The 9,345-nt window shown below is 36.8% G+C and overlaps 1 long non-coding RNA gene across 1 annotated transcript; it reads left to right on the top strand.

The window, feature by feature from the left end:
• The first annotated feature begins 7,790 nt into the window (after positions 1-7,790).
• Positions 7,791-9,079, top strand: LOC121390728. Its single transcript, XR_005960249.1, has 3 exons — positions 7,791-8,034; positions 8,392-8,453; positions 9,036-9,079. It is a non-coding gene; the product is annotated as an uncharacterized LOC121390728 (long non-coding RNA).
• The last annotated feature ends 266 nt before the right edge of the window (positions 9,080-9,345 follow it).

The following is a 9,345-nucleotide window of genomic DNA, read 5'->3' on the forward strand; positions in this document are numbered from 1 at the left end:
AACGTTTATCTTCCTATCGAAGACTACCTACCGAACTTCCATACCAACCAGCCCATCATCACCACACCGTAGAGCTAACCTTTCCTATAACCTCGCCTCCAGGTAAGGTCTTAGTTGGACTCGAAGACTACCTACCAAACGTCTACACCAACCAGCCCATCATCATCACACCGTAGAGCTAACCTCTCCCAGAACCTCGCCTCCAGGTAAGGTCTTAGTCGGACTGGCTGGAACGAGAAATAGCCCAATGGGACCACCGTCGGAGATCGACCCTAGACCGACCGCGCATCAAGCGAACGCTTTACTACTGGGCTACGTCTCGGCTAAGTCTGCAGATGCCGAAACCTGCTTCTCGTTACTTTTCTACGAATAGGGTCAGCAAGTGATCTACGTCACGCTCACGTCACGCCATTATTACACTAGTTAGATACTGAGTGATTGTTATGACATTAGCAATATCTTACAGTGGTATGTAATACAATAGTTTCTGGCAAGAGTAGATGTTTTTCCCGAATCGAGTCTTAAGAAAATTAATCCTTGGAGCAAGCTTTAGCGAGTTTCGAGGATTGATTTTATTGAGACTCGTGTTAGAAAAACAATCTACAAAAGGATGAGTCCCAGAAATATTTTCTAGTTCAATGATTCGTATAATTGTAGTATAATTAGTATAAAATTCACTGCATGTTAGTTCTGTACCGTGACGTCACTGCTGGTATCATGAACACCAACAAATTAAATTGCTTATAATCTTTCAGCCTGTATTGTATGTTTAACGAGGAACATTAAAGGTACAAATACAGAAAAAATTAATGGAACATATAGAGAATATTTTTGTTAAATTTTGTTGTTGATATCATTTCGATTCAGGAAAGCTACCTAGTATACACAAGCCCAACCCAATATCTCTTCATCAAAACAAAGTGATAGCCAATATGTCTATTATAATTAGGTTAACGTGAATATAGAAATTGGCAACTACAGGTTTAAAAGTGACACTTTTACATCGGACAAATGTGGTGTCACACGTGGTAACTCGAGCAAAGAGTAACCCTGGAACTGCCCATATAATGTAACAAAATGTGGACGTTTAGTAATTATTAATGTTGTTGTTTGATGACGAAGTCTCCATTACGGGCCTTCACGGTTATTTGACGGACCGCAGACTAGCGGCTCAGAGATCGTTTTTCAAGGAAAATATTAAAATATTCTTTGTCATTATTACTCTTACTATTTAAGAAATATTATTAAAAAATTATGTAATCGAATGATGTATCAGTCACTACCTGTCGTTACCGTGTTTACCATTTCTAGCCAGTTGAAGTTGTGAAAATAGCACAATTTTATTTGCATGGAAGCCGCCATGTTTGAACTTTACATGTGAACGATTTTCAGCCTGTTGCTATATTAATTAGGTTGTAAACGGACTATTGTTTAGATAATTTAGGATATTATTTAAATATGCTAGTGTATAGTAGATATTAGAAAAATAGTGGTTTCCTTAAATATTAGTTTATTGTATTTAATAGTAACTATTATCCTGTTCAATTATTTAGACCCAAAGTTTTTTGCAAATGTTACGTTTATTTCCTATTCGATATTTGTTTTCTTTGCATTTACATGAAAACAAACCCAAACCCCGACAGGTGTTATATACAAATCATCATATAAAATGCACGAAGTTGACTTAATTCCCTTTTTAAAAATCTCTGTGTCGTTTGAATGCACTTTATTTCTCCTATAAATAACTAAGGTCATTTGCATATCAAAAGCATCATTCTATAGTGCGTTTCAAACTAATGTTCGGTTCTATCGTCCTATCCGCACAAATCGTAGTATGACCTATATTTAAGAAAATATCTGTAAACATGAAGCAGGCGCGGATTCAGGTGGGGAGTTCAAGTGACAAAACCTCAGTTTGAAAAAAAAATATGTATCATATATAATTATGCAATACACAAGCGCGCGCGCTGAAGGGAGAAACAGAGAGAGAGAGAGAGAGAGAGAGAGAGAGAGAGAGAGAGAGAGAGAGAGAGAGAGAGAGAGAGAGAGAGAGAGAGAGACGCCATTTATGTAACGACGCAACATATTTTAATCTATGGTTATATGGTTATAGGGAGAGAGAGAGAGAAGAATATGGTATGCATGCGATTGGTGGAGGTGTGACCCTCTGCACAACCCCAACCCCACTTAAGGCTTCTTTTGTATATGGAGCGGGACGTAGCTCAGAGGTAAAGCGTTCGCTCATGGTAGGTCGACTGATCGATCCCTCATGGTGGACCCATTGGGTTGTGTCTAGTTCCAGCCTGTGCACCACAACTGATGTATAAAGGCTGTGGTATGTGCTATCCTGTCTATGGGATGGTGCATATAAAACGTCCCTTATTGCTTATCAAAATTGCTTATCGGAAACAGTGGCCCATGTGGCGGTAGCGAGTTTCTTTCTCACTGTCATAATGTTCCTTAACCGTTTTGTCTGACGCCACATACTCGTATATCAAATGCGTTGAGTGTGTCGTTAAATAAACATTTCTCTCGTATGTATGTGTAGTCTATATGCATTTCTAGTCGATTAGTTTATAGGTTGTTAGGTTGTTTGATAGTGAATGATATGGAAATAAATTGTTTTTGGTGTTAAAGAGTTCATGCATACATTAAAGTAATACTCCTGATGGGTATGGAGAAATAACTTAATCAGTCGACGAACTCATTTCTTCATCACTATCTTCGTTAAGGGGGACTATCACAGGGGGTATTTTATTTCTTATAAACTATTTTGTTTTCTAAAATCTTCTTCGATCTTTATTACATGTTTAACTGCGTCAGAGAAGTGTGTAGGTGTGACAGAGTTCAATGCATGTGCAAGTTCTCTCCGCACCGTGGTCATTTTACCATCATTATGACGAGCTATGTGCCCTTTGACTTGACTCCAGATCAGTTCTATCGGATTGAGTTCAGAATGTCTTGGCGGCAGTCTTAGACACAAGTGCCCGTGGCGTTCAGCAATACCATCAGTAACAAATTGCTTTGCACATTTGTTACTTTTCACAAGTTCATAAAGAACTGGCTTTGTCATGTTACTCTCAAAAGGTATATTTTTGTTTCGTAGCCACGACTGAATTTCTTCCTTTTTAGCGTTTAGTGCAGGACATCGTGTAATCTCAGTTAATTTGTTGTGGTAGTTTGCGTTATCCATGACGATAACTGAAGGTTCTGGTAGAGAAGGCATAAGTTGTTCTTCAAACCATTTGATGAAATTGTCATGATTCATCTCACCATGATAGTCTCCGTCTGTTTTTTTAGATTCAAATATCAATTCACAGCCATCTATCAATCCATATTTATCACAGCCAGCATGACAAATAATAAGTCTTTTTCCCTTCCCAGTCACCGAACAAAGTTTAGGAACTCGATCAGCAGCGTCTGATTTCGGCAGGTGATTGGCAGTACTTGTGCCCGGGTGGATATCTGTCCAGTGGTGGGATGTTGTGTGGTTGACATTCACCCAGGTCTCATCTTGATACACTATTAAATACCCCTGTTCTCGTAAACTGGATATTTCATGGAGATAGGACAGTCTCCTGTGTGATATATTGGCGTCCTCAAAAATCACTTTTCCGGTTGTAGACATATGTTGGTATTTAAAATCGAGGTCATGGAGTGTTCTTCGTAAAGTTGATATGGATATGTTGATTCCACATTCCTCCCTTAAAGCCACGTTAATCTTATGTAATGTAGGTAATTCGCCTTCTCTATAAAATCTGTATACTCGTCGTCTAATAACATCTTTATCAAATAAATCGATGAGTTTTCGGTCGCGTTTTTTAACAGTGATTTCTGTGCTTGGATTAGTAGAGCTTAGATTTTTCACAGTTCTTTTTACTGTTGAAACCGAAACTTTAAGTGCAGCGGCAACTCGATCGACAATTCGATAAGAAGCATACCTAGGTCTACCGCGCTGATATTCATCTTCAAAATAATCGAAAACGTTCGTAATACACAATTTTACATCAACTGAAGCGTTTTTTGATTTACCCATATTTTTCCTCAAATAACAATAACAAGAATGTCGACTACTTCATTTTCAATGAATTTATATACCCTACCTAACTTGTATTTTACGTGGTTTACACATTGCTACAATAGCACGTGCAGTCATAGATCGAAATAATGATGTTATTGACCAAGCAATGCTATCGTATTTTGAACATTCAGGGCTGTGTCTGCGGGATGAAAAAGTGGTTGAACCCATACGAGTCCGAACAACAGCCCTTTGGTTTTTCGCATTACAAATGTAACACCCCACCCCCAAACCCCAGTCCCTAGCACCACCCTAAATACTATATATATATATATATATATATATATATATATATATATATATATATATATATATATATATATATGTACGAGTTCCCAACTTAGAGGCAAATTAAATAACATTTTTATTATTATTTGATGTTGGTGGCCTTTGACATTTTATCCCCCCCTCTGGTCTTCTGGGTCCGGCCCTGCATTAAATTTATTTATAAATTTGGAAAGCACATTCCTGCGGTGTGTGAGGTGATTTGTGTTTATTACTGTGCTACACCTCAGTTGTGTTTACATTAGCTAAATTTATTAAATATAATGCACCTACAAGAAAGGGTTACATGTTCTGTTTGTTTACATCTATGTTTAACGGAAAGATTAGACAATGCTGTTACACACTGCAAAACAATAATAACCTTGATTTAGTGAAACAAGCTATAATGGCCTTCACGTAGTCTCAGATCCCAATGTTTTGATATGCAAATGACCGTAGTTATTTATAGGAGAAATAACGTGCATTCAAACGACACAGAGATTTTTAAAAAGTGGAATTAAGTCAACTTCGTGCATTTTATATGATGATTTGTATATAAAACCTGTCGGGGTTTGGGTTTGTTTTCATGTAAATGCAAAGAAAACAAATATCGAATAGGAAATAAACGTAACATTTGCAAGAAACTTTGGGACTAAATAATTGAACAGGATAATAGGTGAAACCTTAAAGCGAGCGCAAGAGACAAATACGTTGTATAAATACGTGTGTGTGTGTGTGTGCGTGCGTGCGTGATTGTGTGTGTGTGTGTGTGTGTGTGTGTGTGTGTGTGTGTGTGTGTGTGTGTGTGTGTGTGTGCGTGTGTGTGTTTGCCCACGGACATTCGGTTCCTGGTGTATGGGTGATTAGTTGGCACCACCCGACGGAACGAGTTATGCGCCTACGCTGTACATTCATTCAGATTTTATATCAGCGATGAATTAGGAAATTCGTGTAATTTGTCAGACTTATTTTGATCGGCAACATTGTATTGTCGTCAACTATAAAACTCTCTCTTTACAGCGTTAGTTCAAAGTAATTTAGTGTTGCTTCAAATAATCACTTGTAATTAACGCAAATTTTAAACCAAACTAGATAGCAAAATATAATATGGTTCGAATGTTGACCCATTTTAGTTGCATCAATTGTTGTTAATTTAAAAACATCATTAATGCCCCCTTCACATACACGGATCGCACAAATTCACGGATCCTTACAATTTGGCCACTTTTACAACCGATTTAAGAGTTGTTACGAGTTATTACGAGCTATTTACGGTTTATTACGGATTATTACGAGTTATTACGATGTATTTACGGCAAAATTCCACGATTTGTTACGAGTTGTCACGGATAACTACGAGCAACTTACGGGCATTTTACGAGCTTTTTACGGATTGTTACGAGTATATTACGGAATGTTACTATTCATCGAAGCTTTTACGTGTTAGTTACGACCTGTTTACGTGTTGTTACGAATAGTTACGAGTTAGTTACGAGTATTTACGAGTCCTTACGATTTTTTACCAAAAAATATATAAATCCTGCAAATCTCAATGTATCAACTGACATCCAGAGAGACAACATGGCATATGAGAGAAACAGATTGCAGTTATATCAACAATTTCTACAATTGCTCCTTGAACTAGCCCAGAGGGAAGAGGACGAGGCCCAGCAGCTATCAATCGTAACAAATCGTACACAAAATTGTTACGAGTCATTTACGGATTCTTGCGAGCAGTTTACGGATGGTTATGTGTTGTTGCGAGCGGTTTACGATACTTACGGATTGTTACGAGTTATTTACGGAAAAATCAATCCGTGGACAAACGTAAGAAGATTTTTGACATGTCAAAAAAATTTGCCTCTCCTTTCACGGATCCTTAAGAGTGTCTGCGAGTTGTTGCTAGTTGTGACGAGTTATTTACGGATACCAGCGAGTTATTTACGGATGTTTGCGATTGACTACGAGTTGGCGATCCGTAAGGACTCGTAAGAAAAATCCGTGTATGTGAAGGGGGTATTAAGTACAGACGTTAGGACACGGGAATGTAATAATAACAATTTTAACATCGTGCATCCGAGTTGTAAATATCGCATTTTTCAAATATTAAATACTTACTGAAAAGGAAGTCAGTCGATGGGATAAAAAATATTGTCAGATTCCTTGTGCAAAAGCAATTTTTCAAGACAAAAAAAATCCCAAAACATTGACATGATTTAGGCTATTTACATTTAGTATTTGTTTTAAATTATCTACTAAAATGTGTGTTTACGAATCATGTCGACACATTCCGTAAATGTTCGTTTGTCATATTATTTTAAAAGATCATAATACGTGACAAAGCAAAAATCCGATTTTAAAAAATCAATGCATTTTTGATTTGCACGGTAATGTATCGAATGTAGTTTCTAAAAATATATTAACACGATCCCGATCATAAGGTATTTATAAAAATAAGATTAATTAGCCTTTTTCTGCATTTATCGCAGATCTGTTGCTCATTTACTCCGATTGTTGTTGTTTTTTTACGCAATTTCACTTCCGTTTTGACATTTCGACAAAATTTTCTGTTCCTTACATATGGGACTCAGTCTGTTTAGGTTTTTTCACCTTGTCATAAGCGCTCACTGGCGCTCGCTATTAATTACTAATTTCCGGCATTTACGACTTAGTGCTATTTTTAACTTGACATTATTTACGTTATATAGTATGCGCTATTTATAACGTGACCTTCTTTACCTTATATGGAATATTTCTATTTTTATCCGACCTTTTTGCCTAAATAAGGGATTGGTACGGGGTATAAAAAGCGCGATGTCATGACGGTTGGAAAGAAAGAAAGAAATGTTTTATTTAACAACGCACTCAACACATTTTATTTACGGTTATATGGCGTCAGACATATGGTCAAGGACCACACAGATTTTGAGAGGAAACCCGCTGTCGCCACTACATGGGCTACTCTTTCCGATTAGCAGCAAGGGATCTTTTATTTGCGCTTTCCACAGGCAGGATAGCACAAACCATGGCCTTTGTTGAACCAGTTATGGATCACTGGTCAGTGCAAGTGGTTTACACCTACCCATTGAGCCTTGCGGAGCACTCACTCAGGGTTTGGAGTCGGTATCTGGATTAAAAATCCCATGCCTCGACTGGGATCCGAACCCAGTACCTACCAGCCTGTAGACCGATGGCCTGCCACGACGCCGCCGAAGCCGGTCATGACGGTTGGCGTTAGTCTCTTGGACCATACAGATTGTAAAGACATGAAAACTAGAGCTCCAGAGGTAACAGAAAATAAAGAAATACAGAAATATTATTATACATATGTAACGGGGACTAAATATTTGGCCGTTTGTATATAAATAACATATTTGATCTATTACTATTAATATTTATTTTAGGATTCAATTTATTTTATTATAGGATATTCTCAATCTGCATTGAGAATATCGTATTGGTGCTTTAGACAAAGCCTTTTATGGTTGTTTCTCGCCATACTGGCTAGGGACGAGCCATTGGTTGATTCTGTCCAATGGTTATGTGTATTTGGTGTCACGTGGTCGTGAGTCAGGTCCGTGCAGCGCTGAGTGTGGACAATGACACAACACGTTACATACTTACGACTTGCAGTTGCCTTTTCCTTTTCCTGAGCCTTTCGTTATCTTCAGACTTCCTTTTGGCACTTACAGGTTTGACTAATATGTGTAATTAATTGTTATGTTTATCTCATTATTTTAGATATATGTAAATGTAATAATAATGTCAAAAAGTGTTTAAACGTCCATAATTAATGCTAGGTAAATACGTTTTAAATATTGAATTCACTAAAACACAATAAACGAATAAATATATATATGGACGAGTTAACTTTATAAACAGTAATAAAGTAAAGGTGTTGGATATATACTATTAAAATATAAATATACATAGAGGCGCAAGTTAATTGTATAAACAGAATTAGTGATTAGTGTTGGATGAGATGTCTAATTGCTGTAGTTTTATTATCCATTTGAGTGGTAGCTTATATTTTACCCATTTATTCACAGGATGAAGCCCACGTACATGTAATAGTGTTATCATCCTATACGGTTCATCGCCCACAGCGAAGGTGTGTAGTAGTAGTAGTATTGTCTATTTCTTTATTACATGCAATTCTTGCAGCGAAGGTGTTTCACGTGCGTCTTGACCAACGCACGTGACTTGTTTCACCTGTGCTGTAACCGAGTATTTTATGTATATGATATTATTGTTTTTTAAATCGATTGTTCCAGTTTGTATTCTGTAATGGTCTTTATTTTAATGTTTGTCATACATACCGAACGTTATTGTTTTATATTGACAGCATTTGAAATGGGGAAGTTGTTTATTTTGTAATCAGTAACGTTGGCAATAATGTTGCCAAGTCTTTACTGCTTTGAGGTATTTTTTTGTTTGTATAACCGCATTTAATTATCTTAAATGCATGTACTTATTTTTGATGATTGTTTTTGGCACTAACGTCGCCGAAACGTATATGTATATTTTTGAAGGAAAGTATTATGCCAGTAACTTGGCATAATTGTGTGATAATGGTTTAAATGAGTATATATATTGCTATGTAATGACATTTGTAATTTATTTTTATGATTAAGTCGAGGTTGTTAATTATTGTTATTATCAGTGTATTTATCGTTTGTAATTATTTTTACAGAACCACGCGTATGGTGTGATCGAGAGAATAAACCCTCGAACCCTTCCGAGCCTTGTTGTGTTTCTTTTGGGGGAATACTTTCCAGTAGGCTACACAGATACAGCACATACACAACGGATAAAGAAAAAGTATTTAAAAATTACAAACATAGATTACAGATTTTCACAGGGTAAGGTTCACGTTAAAGTTACGTCCGTCTCCTTGGCGTAGTGACGGTTGACGAACTGAGTGACGGGGTAGGATAAAACTTAGAATTGTGTAAATAAGTATAAATAAATGAACTATATAAGATATTAGAAAGTTTATTAAT

The sequence above is a fragment of the Gigantopelta aegis genome, chromosome 15 (genome assembly GCF_016097555.1).
Source record: "Gigantopelta aegis isolate Gae_Host chromosome 15, Gae_host_genome, whole genome shotgun sequence".
Lineage (NCBI taxonomy): Eukaryota > Metazoa > Mollusca > Gastropoda > Neomphalida > Peltospiridae > Gigantopelta > Gigantopelta aegis.